This window comes from Nylanderia fulva, unplaced genomic scaffold, assembly GCF_048542155.1.
Source record: "Nylanderia fulva isolate GAGA-0341 unplaced genomic scaffold, ASM4854215v1 Scaffold11, whole genome shotgun sequence".
NCBI lineage: Eukaryota > Metazoa > Arthropoda > Insecta > Hymenoptera > Formicidae > Nylanderia > Nylanderia fulva.
The window spans coordinates 757,765-774,566 of NW_028189302.1; the positions used below are offsets into that span (position 1 = coordinate 757,765).

Genomic DNA, 16,802 nt, shown 5'->3' on the forward strand with positions numbered 1-16,802 from the left:
CCTGGTCTTATTTTGTACATACAAAGTGCCAATAAAAAGAATAATCTATCTAAAAAGAAATAATCGCTCGGTCGATAAAATAGCAGCAGCATCTGTTTAGCATCCCCAACTACACGAATTGTTTTTTACCTGAAATTAGACCAGGGTGAATTTGGCATTGGATAAAGGAATATAAGTGAATGTTTAGATATCAATTTGAAAACCTAGTAAACGAGAATAGCTCATTTTACATTTGCGCACACACATATGTACGAAAATGTAAGATGAGCTATTCTCGTTTATTAGGCTTCCAAATGGATATCTAAACATTCACTTATATTCCTTTATCCAACATCAAATCCATCCTGGTCTTATTTTGTACATACAAAGTGCCAATAAAAAGAATAATCTATCTAAAAAGAAATAATCGCTCGGTCGATAAAACAGCAGCAGCATCTGTTTAGGATTCTCTTGAGAGGGACAACTTTACGAAGAGCAAAAGTTTAGTTTCCTTTTTTCTGATAACTTCCGAAGAGCGACGAGGAAACAATAATATCAATCATATTCGCGCGAAGAACGCGCCGCCGTTTTATGAGAAATATTGTTGCGGCGGAAAAATGATTAAAATACAGCTGAAGAATATAATCAACATTTAAATTTTCTCGCGTTGGAAGTCGCATGATTATTCAATTATCTGCATTGTACAGTTTTCTTCACACTTGAAATATTCCATGTACATTATTCTGTATACATTATTAAAACGCTGAGAAAATACATGTATACGGATAGAGGAATAATATGGGTATATAAAAATATTATTTATATATTGATACATATAATATGTATATACAACACCATTTATCTTTCTCTTAAAACAGCAGTTAATCAAAGTTTCAACAAGCTTGACATATCTGTCAGATATAATTTATCGATAAGCGACTATACAGCCAGAAATGAAGCGTCCAGCTACGAAAATCGCGAAAAGTTCACAAGTCAATATTTTTCCAGGGGATTTTCTCCCTCGCGAAATCGCGTAAATTGTTGAAGGCGATTTTCGTCAAGACGAGACGACCGTGACCGGGTTATTTTTATCCCTGCGGGTCACTGTTTGCCCAACCGACGGCTTGCAATTCCGCTGAACCCTGAACAATGTTAGCTCGGGGCTAAGCAATCGGGAATGGATGCAAGGAAATTAGACGACTGGATGAAAAAGGAGATAAAAGGATTCGATGATACATAGTTGAAAAATTTGTGTTAAATTTGACAGATATTACATGTCACATAAATTTTTGTGTTAATTTAACACAATATGGATATGTTAAGTGAAGACACTGTGAAAATTCTGTGTTATAATTTTAACACAAAATAAATGCAAAACTTCAAATAATTTACAAAAACCATTACAAAATGACTATTATTTTTTCGTATTCAGAAATCTAAATAAAATTTTATACATATATTAAGTATATACTATGTTAAAATTTTTACACAAAATAAATGCAAAACTTCAAATAATTTACAAAAACCATTACAAAATGACCTTTATTTTTTCGTATTCAGAAATCTAAATAAAATTTTATACATATATTACGTATATATATATATATATATATAATGCATTTTTATAATATATATAATATATATAATATATTTTATATATGTGTATATATGTATAATCGTGCGTGAGTGCGTATGCGTAATATAAAAAATATAATATAAAAAATAAAATTTTTTTTTGATGATGCTTTGTCAAATATTGTTTTAATCGTTCGAAAGTTTTATTAGTAAAGATATTAGGTTTCATTTCTGTTTGTTTTTAGATTGAAAAATTATTTTTTATCATGCAACATTGAATTATACACTGAAAATGCACATTTCAAGAGACACCTTAATATTTATTCGGGAAATTCAAGAATTGATAAAGACCATTAAATAAATAATTATTTTCAATCTGAAAACGAACAAAAGAATTAATATGTAAAATATGTAAAACAAATATAAAGAAAGTGTACAACATTTTTAAAGCTATATTAAGACACTTAAAACTTGTATGTGTATAGAGACACTTTAAAAAAGTTTATGATATTAATATAGAAGAAAAAAAAAATTTCAATTATATAAAACATTATTTTAAGTTTAATAACGTTAATTTTCAAAAACAATGCTAATTTTGTAAAAATATGTTTAATGATATATACTTTTGTAATAATATAAACTTATTTTAAGTGTCCCAATATAGCTTTAGAAATTTTAAACACTTTGTATGAGTCTCAAATTTTCTCTCTGACAAACGAGAATTTTCTTAAATATGACACATAAATTATTTTAAAAACTCCTAATTCAAAAATACCAAATCTTCAAATGTAATAAAATAAATATTATACAAGATAAGACGTTTTATATTTTTCCCTTTTCCAACATTGTATCAATTGTTCTCTGTTTTAATAATATATAGGATGAAAAATTACATTAATAATTAAGTAGAAATTTAGTTATATTTAATTAAATATAATATATTTGTCGTGATAATATTAAATTGTTTTATTTTATTTTTAATTTCTTTTCTTATATTATTGTAATATAAAATCGAAGAATAAAGAAATGGAAAATAATAAATAAAATTAATTAATTTTCTTTAATTATTGTAATAGATTATTATAATAATCGGATTTAATTGTATTTAATATCAGTAAATATAAAAAAATAAAAAAATATACTTTGATAACATACACAAAAACAACAAAGAAATTATTTTATTTAGATAATTAACTTTAAACCTATATACAGGGTGGCCCAGAGCTGGCGGAAAAGTTTTTAATGACAGATTCCTGGTATCATTTGGATATAATTTTTCTTTAGTGAGAATGTTGAGAGAGATCATCATATTTAGCATGTTCCTAATTTTTGTTATTTTGTATTTTTATAACTAGACCTTATATTAAAATTCTTTCAATGCAAACACAATGTAAAATAAACTAAAGAATGTAGTTCGGTTAATATTATATTTCTACAAAGATTTGTATCCAAAAAAGCCATTATTTTCAACTGCTTATAATTCGAAAATTATTGGTGTCTCGACATTTTCCCTGAAGAAAAATCATCTCCGAATAATATCAGAAATTTGCCATTAAAAATTTTCTCGCCAGTTCTAAGACACTCTGTATATATGTACATGATTTATGCTTAGCGTTTTTATAAACGCAAATTAAAAACATATTTTTGTTTCCTCCTAAAAATGTTATTGTGAATACATGATAAAAACAGCAAACTCGAGAAAAATTTAAACAGATTTAAGCCGTGTATGTTTGTCATTTCAACAAAAACATACATCTGTTCAAGATCATATTTCTTACATTTAATTAGAATCTCTTCTCGCGCGATCTAAAACACATCTCTCCGTAACACACGATTCGCGACAGTAAAGAATATAACATATATCGACAATGGCAGAACGACACTGGATAATGGAACATGTCACACCGATAAACGTGCGTGTACAATGCAATTATTGTATAATGGCACAGCGATTGCTTAACGACATTACCATATTAAGGCAACACATATTAAGAAACCATGGAGTGTGAAATAACCAATATTGGCTAGAAAATATAAGAAGATTCATACTGGATCGTCTGGCGGCCGGAGCCTTCTACATAACACAAAATGGGATATGGAACTGTAGCATGTGTACTCAACAATATCATTTAGCTAGACCTGCTTTGACGAACCTAATAGAACATTTAATATATCGACATATGCCCATTCAAAACAATCCAGGTCTCCACGCATGGATTGACACCAAATATCAACAGTTTATTACAAGCAATGGAGTAATTGTGTTACAATGCGTAAGGGAAAATTGCGGCAAAATATATTCCATAAGGACATTACCACAAAAATTATTCAAACACTTGGTCATTCACCATCGGCTTGTTCCTTAACAGAAATAATTTTAACTAAATTTACTATAATTTATGTGGATTATAAATATAATATCTTATAAAATCTTTAATAATGGTATTGTGTGAATTGTGGCTTTGTTTGGACGAGCAAATATTGAATAAAAAAATTAATCGTGTGTTTATTCACATTAGACGAATTACATGAAAGGTTTCGACACTAACAGTCTTTTTTATACTGCTGATTAATTGTTTTTTAAAGAATAAAAACGTGTTTAAATAAACATCAAGAATACCAATCGGAAGACTGCCTATATTATACTTATAATAGGACCATCGTTGCTCACCACATTTAAGAATTATAGATTATGAATTTGACTAGCTAATGCGTGTGACTTAATAGATTTCAACAATTTGTGAAAAATTATTTTAATATAATTGTAAAGACACAAGTAAGTATCGAAACGTCTCATGTAATTCGTCCAATGTGAATACAAACATGATTAATTTCTTTTGTTACGTCCAATATTTTCTCATCCAAAAAGCCACAATTTATTACTATTATTATATATTAATTTGTACGAGCTATAAATAATTATATTATATTTATAAATTTTATATTATATATTTTAATAAAATGTAAATTTCGATAAAATGTATTAATAACGATGTACTAATAATGTACATAATCTTTTTTATAAAAATAATAGTTCAATATGTTCAAATAAATATATGTGTTCTTATGCGATACTATAAATAAAAAAATAAATACATATAATCGAAACATTGATTATTATTAATAAAATAATATTTTACATAATCACATTAAGATTTATATTTTCTGCTATATCAAGCAATGATGTGCTTACATTTATATCATTTGCAATAACAGTATCAATTCTAATGTTAATGACTTTTTATAATTATATTTATATTAATACATAAATGCCCATTAAAGAAATAATTATATAATTCTGATTATCAATAAAATCTCTATTGTTTTAATTATTAATTTCTATCTATATAGTATATCAAATATTTCAAATGCAGTTTTAACTTAGCAATCGCAATGCAAACTTTAATGTAATAAATTTTAAAAACGATTATTATTTATCTCATTATTACAATGTATACAATAATAGCAGCAATTTAGTTTTATTTATAATAACATCAATAATCAGAATACCTGTGTCGTACACATACAGTTATATACTTTATATAATCGTGAAAAATTAAAGAATCGATATTTTTATGTAATGTATAGAACTTTTAATTTACTATCTGATTATTGTTTAGTCATTATTAATTAAAATAAATTTTGTGTAAAATTAACATAGAATTTTAATATAAATATGTTAAATTTAAATTTTATCATCCCTACTTATAAATTAAAAAATCAACATCTTTTATGTAAATTTTAACACATAATTTTAGACGCTAATAATACAGAACATATTTATTGTGTGAAAATAAATATAGCTTTCATTTTTTTAAAAAAACACCAAAGACGACTTCTTTACAAAAATCAATTGTCATTAAACGAATGATAAATTAGTGAATAAAATTTTCAGAAGTAAATAAATTTTAAATCTAATTTTATTTGAATTTATTATAATATTTAAAATTTAATAATTGTTTTTGTTACATACGTAAATATCATCATGTAGTGTTATATTAATACTTTGAGAAATCAGAACGGACCGTAAAGTTTATACCGAATAAACTTGTTTATGTTACAAGTTATTGTTTTATTTTATTTACGCTGCTACACTTTGCGCCTAGCTCTATAAACCGCTTTTAGATTTGTATTGTTTCGATTAAAGAACCTTAATAGTTAAGATTTGAAAAATCAATTATAACTTTAAAAATATTATAAAGAAAAAAAATAAATATAATTGTTTCGATCACAAACACACTACTTTAATGTTTACTTAAAACATTTAATATATTGAAATATCAATTAAATTTTAATTCGTTCGTGTATCGTATAAAACAACAAATATATTCAAAAAAAGCCAACTTATAGAGCAATATTTAAAATGTTGTATTCAATTAAAATTTATTCCATAAACTATATATTAAAATTATAAAGAAACCTTCCATATAAACGTTTCAACCGCACGCGGTCTTCCTCAGTATAACAATGTTAAGTACTTTATTATTCTTCCAAAAAATCAAATCATAATACTCTTAAAATTATTAATAGTCCGTTACTTCGAGTCGAGAATTTATAAAAAATTTATGCGTGTTACAATTTGTCATATTTAATTTCATCATCAGACAGTTCAAAATGAGGTGTCTTGTTAGACTGTTGGTTTTCTCTTTTTATAATATTTTCAATTTAAAAAAAAAAAACTGTTTTAAAACCGCGAGAAAAGGCGATAAACGCCTATGCGGATATTAAGAATTTCTCTTAAAAACGAAGTAATAATTTATTAAGAAGTAATATCCGACTAACATCATAAGATCACATCACGGCGAATACTTTTATAAATTAAATATGACAAATTGTAACACGCATAAATTTCTTATAAATTCTCGACTCGAAGTAACGGACTATTAGTAATATTAAAAATATTATAATTTATTTTTTTTAAGAATTATAAACTATTTAACATTGTCATACTGAAGAAGACCGCGTGCGGTTAAAGCGTTTATATGGAAGGTTTGTTTGTAATTTTAATATATTATTTATGGAATAAATTTTGGGTACATCTTAAATATTGCTCAATAAGTTGGCCTTTTTTCAATACATTTGTTGATTTAATATATTTCTCTTAATAAATTTTATTCTGGTACATGTACTCATTTAATTTCATTAATCTGATTAGAGGATACGTATATATCTTTGACATTATTAAAAAAAAAATTGGAGTAATGGTTTTTGATTGAGGTCGGTTATTAGTACTGTATTTTTCTATTTAATTTACTTCTATATGTCGCATCTGTTATTTAACATGATGAGGTATGAGTCCCAAAATTATCTCTCTGACAAACAAAATTTTTTTTAAATATGTCATAAATTATTTTAAACAAACGCATTGAACAGGGAAAAATTTTTCAGGAAAAATCGCTAAATCAAAAATATCAAATCTTCAACTGTAATAAAATAAATATTATACAGGATAAGACATTTTATAATTTTTCCATTTCTAATATTGTGTCAATTGTTCTCTGTTTTAGAGATATATAAAATAAAAATTACATTGATAATTAAGTAGAAATTTAGTTATATTTAATTAAATATAATATATTTGTCGTGATAATTTTAAATTGTTTTATTTTATTTTTAATTTTTTTTCTTATATTATTGCTATATAAAGTCGAAGAATTAAGAAATGGAAAATAATAAATAAAATTAATTAATTTTCTCGAATTATTATAATAAATTATTTTAATAATCGGATTTAATTGTATTTAATATCAGTAAATATAAAAAAGTAAGGAAATATACTTTGATAACATACACAAAAACAAAAAAAGAATTATTTTATTTAGATGATTAACTCTAAACCTATATACAGGGTGTCCCAGAACTGGCGGAAAAGTTTTTAATGGCTGATTCCTGGTTTTATTTGGATACAATTTTTTCTTAGTGAAAATGTTGAGAGAGATCATCATATTTACCATGTTCCTAATTTTTGTTATTATGTATTTTTATAACTAAGCCTTATATTAAAATTCTTTCAATGCAAACACAATCTAAAATTAACTAAAGAATGTAGTTCTGTTAATATTTTATTTCCACAAGGCGTAGTTTCCAAAAAAGCCATTATTTTCAACTGCTTATAATTCGAAAATTATTGATTTCTCGACATTTTTGCTGAAGAAAAATCACCTACGAATGATATCAAGAATCTGCCATTAAAAACTTTTTCGCCAGTTCTGGGACTCCCTGTATATATGTACATGATTTATGCTTAGCGTTTTTATAAACGCAAATTAAAAACATATTTTTGTTTTCTCCTAAAATGTTATTGTGAATACATGATAAAAACAACAAACTCGAGACAAATTTAAACAGATTTAAGCCGTGTATGTTTGTCATTTCAACAGAAACATACATCAAGATCATATTACTTACATTTATTTAGAGTTTCTTTTCGCGCGATCTAAAGCACATCTTTCCGTAACACACGATTCGCGACAGTAAAGAATATAACATATATCGACAATGGCAGAACGACACTGGATAATGAGACATGTCACACCGATTAACGTGCGTGTAGAATGCGATTATTGCAATATGGCAGAGCGATTGGTTAACGACAGGAAAATATTAAGGCAACACATATTAACAAACCATGAAGAATACCTGCAAGAAAATATAACAAGATTCACAGGGAATCTGAATCGTCTGGCGGCCAGTGCCTTCTACATAACACAAAATGAAAATTGGAACTGTAGCATGTGTACTCAAACATATCATTTAGCTAGACCTGCTTTGAAGAAGCTAATGGAACATTTAATAGATAAACATCTGGTGGTACAAAATCCAAGACTCCACGAATGGATTGCGAACAAATATCAATGGCTTATTAGAAACAATGGAGTACTTGTGAAACGATGCGTAAGGGAAAATTGCGGCAAAATATATTTCGCAAGAACATCGAAACTAAAATTAATCAAACACTTGGTCCTTCACCATCGCCTTGTTCCTCCAAGTACAGTAAGATTTTCATCCCGTTGCAGAAGAAGAAGATGAACAAGAGCAGAGTAATGGTAAATTTTGACAGTAAATTTGAAAACTGATAAAATAATATTTTTTACCCTTCCTCAATTACTTGCATACATTTTTATAAACAATAAAAACGTTAAATTTAAATATTAAAATTTTTGTGTTAAAAATTACAAATATTCGAATCAGTTATATTGCATACATTTGTATTTTAGAAGCTTTATAATAAATGTTTAATTATCAACTTTATTTGGCAAATTTTACACTTACATATGTTATCAAATGTCGATTTATAATTTACATATAATTTGAAAATTTCTATTTTTATCTAAATATTCGGATCTTTTTTTGGATCTAACAAATATTTACAAATGTATGTTCGAGTTCTCTCGAATAAATAAATTATAAGGTGAAGTTTAATAATAACAATTTAAATCTGTTAATATTAAATAACTTACATAATTAAAAAACCGTCATGTTCATTAATCTAAATTTATTTAACAACTAAATTTTTTATGTTAATGTAGGTTAACAAGTCTTCGAGTTAACGGCTCAACAGCACACACAGAGATGTCGGAAAAAATTATGAGGACATTGCATTATCATGGACTTAAACAATTATTTACTATATTTATAATTAACAGCATCGTCGTTTTAATGAATTAAATCGTATTCAGGGTAATTCATGAAATAAGACAAAACTGACATATTATATACACAGCGTAAATGATCTTATAATTATATCAAATTAAGTTAGACACAAACTTATATTTTATTAAACAATTTTTAAAATTATTTCTTAATTGAACATCTATAAACATTAATGGATATCTTATTTATCTAGATAACTGTCATTTTTTTACTATTTTATATAACATCTGGTATAATCCATAATTATGTTTTCTACAAATAACCATTATCTTTTCTGTATTATATATTTTGCAAGATACATATTTATAAATTCAGATATACAAATATAATATGTTTAGAATAAAATAATATTATAATTGTATCAAATTATCTAAAAACATATATTTAAATAATATTTTCTAATTAGGCATCGCTATACATTAAAAAATTTCTTTTATCTAGATATCCATCATTTCTTAATCATTACATATAATTAATAAAGTTAACATATTTATATTTTATATAACATATTATATATAATATACAACATAATATATTTATATAAGTATTTTATATAAATATTTATGCATACTATATATATATATATATATATATATATATATAATATTTTATATATTTATAATTATATGTTAACAGAAATAATTTTAACTAAATTTACTATAATTTATGTGGTTTTAATAAATATAATATGTTATAAAATTTATAATATAAGTATTGAATTGTGTCTTTGTTTGGACGAGCAAATATTGGATAAAAAAATTAATCGTGTGCTTATTCACATTAGACGAATTACATGAAAGGTTTCGACATTTACCGTGTTTTATACCGATGACACTGATTGTTTTTTAAAGAATAAAAATGTGTTTGTGTAAATGAACACAGCAAAAATATCAATCAGAAGACTGTATATATTATACTTATAATCGAACCATCATTGCTCACTACATTTAAGAATTGTAGATTATGTATTTGACTAGCTATATTGCATGTGATTTAATAAAATTTAACAATTCGTAAAAAATTATTTTAATATAATTGTAAAATCACAAGTTAGTGTCGAAACGTCTCATGTAATTTGTCCAATGTGAATACATACACATGATTAATCTCTTTTTTTTACGATCAATATTTGCTCGTCCAAAAAGCCTCAATTCCTTACTATTATATAATAATTTGTACGAGCTATAAATAATTATATTATATTTATGAGGACATTGCATTATCATGAACTAAAACAATTATTTATTATATTTATAATTAACAGCATCGTCGGTTCAATGAATTAAATCGTATTTAGGGTAATTCATGAAATAAGAGAAAACTGACATATCATATACACAGCGTAAATGATCTTATAATTATATCAAATTAGGTTAGACACATACTTATATTTTAATAAAAATTTTTAAAATTATTTCTTAAATAAACATCTATAAACATTAATGGATATCTTATTTATCTAGATAACTGTCATTTTTTTAGTATTTTATATGACATCTTGTATAATCCATAATTATGTTTTCTACAAATAGCCATTATCTTTTTTGTATTCTATATTTTGTAAAATCCATAATTATATATTCAAACATACAAATATAATATGTTTAGGATAAAATAATATCAAATTATCAAAAACATATATTTAGATAATATTTTCTAATTAGGCATCGCCATACATTAAAAAATGTTTTTTATCTAGATATCCATTATTTTTTAATCATTACATATAGTTAATAGAGTTAACATATTTATATTTTATATAACATATTATATATAATATATAACATAACATATTTATATAAATATTTTATATAAATATTCATATATACTATATATATATATATATATATATAATATCTCATATATCTATAATTATATGCTAACAGAAATAATTTTAACTAAATTTACTATAATTTATGTAGATTATAAATATAATGTCTTATAAAATCTTTAATAATAATATTGAATTGCGGCTTTGTTTAGACGAGCAAATATTGGATAAAAAAATTAATTGTGTGTTTATTCACATTAGACGAATTACATGAAAAATTTCGACATTAACATTCTGTTTTATACTGATGACGGATTGTTTTCTAAAGAATAAAAATGTGTTCAAATAAACAGCAAGAATACCAATCGGAAGACTGCCTATGTCATACTTATAATAGAACCATCGTTGCTCACCACATTTAAGAATTATAGATTAGGTATTTGACTAGCTAATGCGTGTAAGTTAATAGATTTCAACAATTTGTAAAAGATTATTTTAATATAATTGTAAAGACACAAGTTAGTGTCGAAACGTCTCATGTAATTCGTCCAATGTGAATACAAACATGATTAATTTCTTTTGTTACGTCCAATATTTTCTCGTCCAAAAAGCCACAATTTATTACTATTATTATATATTAATTTGTACAAGCTATAAATAATTATATTACATTTAGAAATTCTATATTATATATTTTAAAGAAAAAATTTTGATAAAATGTATTAATAACGATGTACTAATAATGTACATAATTTTTTTGATAAAAATAAAATTTTAATTAGTTCAAATAAATATATGTGTTCTTATGCGATACTATTAATAAAGAGATAAATACATATAATCAAAACATTGATTATTATTAATAAAATAATATTTTACATAATCAGAGTATTATATTTTCTGCTATATCAAGCAATGATGTGCTTACATTTATATCATTTGCAATAACAGTATCAATTCTAATGTTAATAACTTTTTATAATTATATTTATATTAATACATAAATGCCCATTAAAGAAATAATTATATAATTCTGATTATTAATAGAATCTTTATTGTTTTAATTATTAATTTCCATTTATATAGTATATCAAATATTTCAAATGCAGTTTCAACTTAGCAGTCGCAATACAAACTTTAATGTAATAAATTTTAAAAACGATAATTATTTAATTCATTATTGCAATGTATATAATAATAGCAGCAATCTAGCTATATTTATAATAACATCGAAAAATGGAATAACTGTATCGTACACGTACAGTTATATGCTTTATAAATTCTCCAAAAAATTAAAAAAATGTATCGATATTTTTATGCAAGTATAGAATTTTTTATTTACTATCTAGTTATTGTTTAGTCATTATTATTGAAAATAAATTTTGTATTAAATTAACATAAAGTTTTAATACAAATATGTAAATTTAGATTATAACATTCCTACTAATAAGATAAAAAATCAACATTTTTTATCTAAATTTTAACAGATAAATTTAGACGCTAATAATACAGAACATATTTATTGTGTGAAAATAAAAGAGAGAGTAGCTGTCATTTTTTTAAAAAACACCAAAGACACCTTCTTTGCAAAAATCAATTATCATTAAACGAATGCTAAATTAGTGAATAAAATTTCCAAAAATAAATAAATTTCAAATCTAATTTTATTTGATTTTATTATAATATTTATAATTTAATAATTCTTTTTGTTACTTACGTAAATATCATCATGTAGTGTTATATTAATACTTTGAGAAATCAGAACGGACCGTAAAGTTTATACCGAATAAACTTGTTTATGTTACAAGTTATTGTTTTATTTTATTTACGCTGCTACACTTTGCGCCTAACTCTATAAACCGCTTTTAGATTTGTATTGTTTCGATTAAAGAACCTTAATAGTTAAGATTCAAAAAATCAATTATAACTTTAAAAATATTATAAAGAAAAAAAATAAATATAATTGTTTCGATCACAAACACACTACTTTAATGTTTACTTAAAACATTTAATATATTAAAATATCAATTAAATTTTAATTCGCTCGTGTATCGTATAAAACAACAAATATATTCAAAAAAAAGCCAATTTATAGAGCAATATTTAAGATGTTGTATCCAATTAAAATTTATTCCATAAACAATATATTAACATTACAAAAAAACCTTCCATATAAACGTTACAACCGCACGCGGTCTTCCTCAGTATAACAATGTTATATAAGTACTTTATTATTCTTACAAAAAAATAAATCATAATATTCTTGAAATTATTAATAGTCCGTTACTTCGAGTCGAGAATTTATAAGAAATTTATGCATGTTACAATTTGTCATATTTAATTTCATCATCAGACAGTTCAAAATGAGGTGTTTTGTATGATTGTTTGTTTTCTCTTTTTATAATACTTTCAAATTTTAAAAAGAAAACTGTGTTAAAACCGTGAGAAGAAACGACATAAACGCCTATGCGGATATTAAGAATTTCTCGCTTAACAACAAATTAATAATTTATTAAGAAGTAATATCCGACTAACATCATAAGATCACATCACGGCGAATACTTTTATAAATTAAATATGATAAATTGTAACACGCATAAATTTCTTATAAATTCTCGACTCGAAGTAACGGACTATTAGTAATATAAAAAATATTATAATTTATTTTTTGTAAGAATTATAAACTACTTAACATTGTTATACTGAGGAAGACCGCGTGCGGTTGAAGCGTTTATATGGAAGGTTTTTTTTGTAATTTTAATATATTATTTATGGAATAAATTTTGGGTACATCTTAAATATTGCTCAATAAGTTGGCCTTTTTTCAATACATTTGTTGATTTAATATATTTCTCTTAATAATTTTTATTCTGGTACATGTACTCATTTAATTTCATTAATTTGATTAGAGGATACGTATATATCTTTGACATTATTAAAAAAAAAATTGGAGTAATGGTTTTTGATTGAGGTCGGTTATATATATATATATATATATATATATATATATATATATTAGTGTATTTTTCTATTTAATTTACCTCTATATGTCGCATCTGTCATTTAACATGATGAGGTATGAGTCCCAAAATTATCTCTCTGACGAACAAAAATTTTTTTAAATATGTCATAAATTATTTTAAACAAACGCATTGAACAGGGAAAAATTTTTCAGGAAAAATCGCTAAATCAAAAATATCAAATCTTCAACTGTAATAAAATAAATATTATACAGGATAAGACATTTTATAATTTTTCCATTTCTAATATTGTGTCAATTGTTCTCTGTTTTAGAGATATATAAAATAAAAATTACATTGATAATTAAGTAGAAATTTAGTTATATTTAATTAAATATAATATATTTGTCGTGATAATTTTAAATTGTTTTATTTTATTTTTAATTTTTTTTCTTATATTATTGCTATATAAAGTCGAAGAATTAAGAAATGGAAAATAATAAATAAAATTAATTAATTTTCTCGAATTATTATAATAAATTATTTTAATAATCGGATTTAATTGTATTTAATATCAGTAAATATAAAAAAGTAAGAAAATATACTTTGATAACATACACAAAAACAAAAAAAGAATTATTTTATTTAGATGATTAACTCTAAACCTATATACAGGGTGTCCCAGAACTGGCGGAAAAGTTTTTAATGGCTGATTCCTGGTTTTATTTGGATACAATTTTTTCTTAGTGAAAATGTTGAGAGAGATCATCATATTTACCATGTTCCTAATTTTTGTTATTATGTATTTTTATAACTAAGCCTTATATTAAAATTCTTTCAATGCAAACACAATCTAAAATTAACTAAAGAATGTAGTTCTGTTAATATTTTATTTCCACAAGGCGTAGTTTTCAAAAAAGCCATTATTTTCAACTGCTTATAATTCGAAAATTATTGATTTCTCGACATTTTTCCTGAAGAAAAATCACCTACGAATGATATCAAGAATCTGCCATTAAAAACTTTTTCGCCAGTTCTGGGACACCCTGTATATATGTACATGATTTATGCTTAGCGTTTTTATAAACGCAAATTAAAAACATATTTTTGTTTTCTCCTAAAATGTTATTGTGAATACATGATAAAAACAACAAACTCGAGACAAATTTAAACAGATTTAAGCCGTGTATGTTTGTCATTTCAACAGAAACATACATCAAGATCATATTACTTACATTTATTTAGAGTTTCTTTTCGCGCGATCTAAAGCACATCTTTCCGTAACACACGATTCGCGACAGTAAAGAATATAACATATATCGACAATGGCAGAACGACACTGGATAATGAGACATGTCACACCGATAAACGTGCGTGTAGAATGCGATTATTGCAATATGGCAGAGCGATTGGTTAACGACATTACCATATTAAGGCAACACATATTAACAAACCATGAAGAATACCTGCAAGAAAATATAACAAGATTCACAGGGAATCTGAATCGTCTGGCGGCCAGTGCCTTCTACATAACACAAAATGAAAATTGGAACTGTAGCATGTGTACTCAAACATATCATTTAGCTAGACCTGCTTTGAAGAAGCTAATGGAACATTTAATAGATAAACATCTGGTGTTACAAAATTCAAGACTCGACGAATGGATTGCGAACAATTATCAACAGTTTATTACAAACAATAGAGTACTTGAGAAACGATGCGTAAGAGAAAATTGCGGCAAAATATATTCTGCAAGAACATCGAAACTAAAATTATTCAAACATTTGGTCCTTCACCATCGCCTTGTTCCTCCAAGTACAGTAAGATTTTCATTCCGTTGCAGAAGAAGAAGATGAACAAGAGCAGAGTAATGGTAAATTTTGACAGTAAATTTGAAAACTGATAAAATATTATTTTTTACCCCTCCTCAATTATCTGCATACATTTATATAAACAATAAACTCGTTAAATTTAAATATTAGAATTTTTGTGTTAAAAATTACAAATATTCGAATCAGTTATTATTGCATACACTTGTATTTTAAAAGCTTTATAATAAATGTCTAATTATCAACTTTATTTGGCAAATTTTACACTTACATATGTTATCAAATGTCGATTTATAATTTACATATAATTTGAAAATTTCTATTTTTATCTAAATATTCGGATCTTTTTTTGGATCTAACAAATATTTACAAATGTATGTTCGAGTTCTCTCGAATAAATAAATTATAAGGTGAAGTTTAATAATAACAATTTAAATCTGTTAATATTAAATAACTCACATAATTAAAAAACCGTCATGTTCATTAATCTAAATTTTTTTAACAACTAAATTTTTTATGTTAATGTAGGTTAACAAGTCTTCGAGTTAACGGCTCAACAACACACACAGAGATTTCGGAAAAAATTATGAGGACATGGCATTATCATGAATTTAAACAATTATTTACTATATTTATAATTAACAGCATCGTCGTTTTAATGAGTTAAATAGTATTCAGGGTAATTCATGAAATAAGACAAAACTGACATATCATATACACAGCGTAAATGATCTTATAATTATTTCAAATTAAGTTAGACACAAACTTATATTTTATTAAACAATTTTTAAAATTATTTCTTAATTGAACATCTATAAACATTAATGGATATCTTATTTATCTAGATAACTGTCATTTTTTTAGTATTTTATATAACATCTGGTATAATCCATAATTATGTTTTCTACAAATAACCATTATCTTTTCTGTATTATATATTTTGCAAGATACATATTTATATATTTAGATATACAAATATAATATGTTTAGAATAAAATAATATTATAATTGTATCAAATTATCTAAAAACATATA

General features: G+C 24.4%; 1 protein-coding gene and 2 long non-coding RNA genes across 8 annotated transcripts in view; all 3 read left to right on the forward strand.

Moving 5' to 3' along the window:
• The window catches only part of LOC114937285 (neuropeptide CCHamide-2 receptor), a 68,003-nt gene that overhangs the window by 15,102 nt on the left and 36,099 nt on the right, over positions 1–16,802 (forward strand). The gene's annotated exons all lie outside the window — the stretch shown is intronic.
• LOC146724943 (uncharacterized) lies at positions 8,178–9,256 on the forward strand. The gene is made up of 2 exons (XR_014925445.1): positions 8,178–8,600; positions 9,084–9,256. It is a non-coding gene; the product is annotated as an uncharacterized LOC146724943 (long non-coding RNA).
• On the forward strand, positions 15,155–16,571 carry LOC146724944 (uncharacterized). Its single transcript, XR_014925446.1, has 2 exons — positions 15,155–15,811; positions 16,296–16,571. It is a non-coding gene; the product is annotated as an uncharacterized LOC146724944 (long non-coding RNA).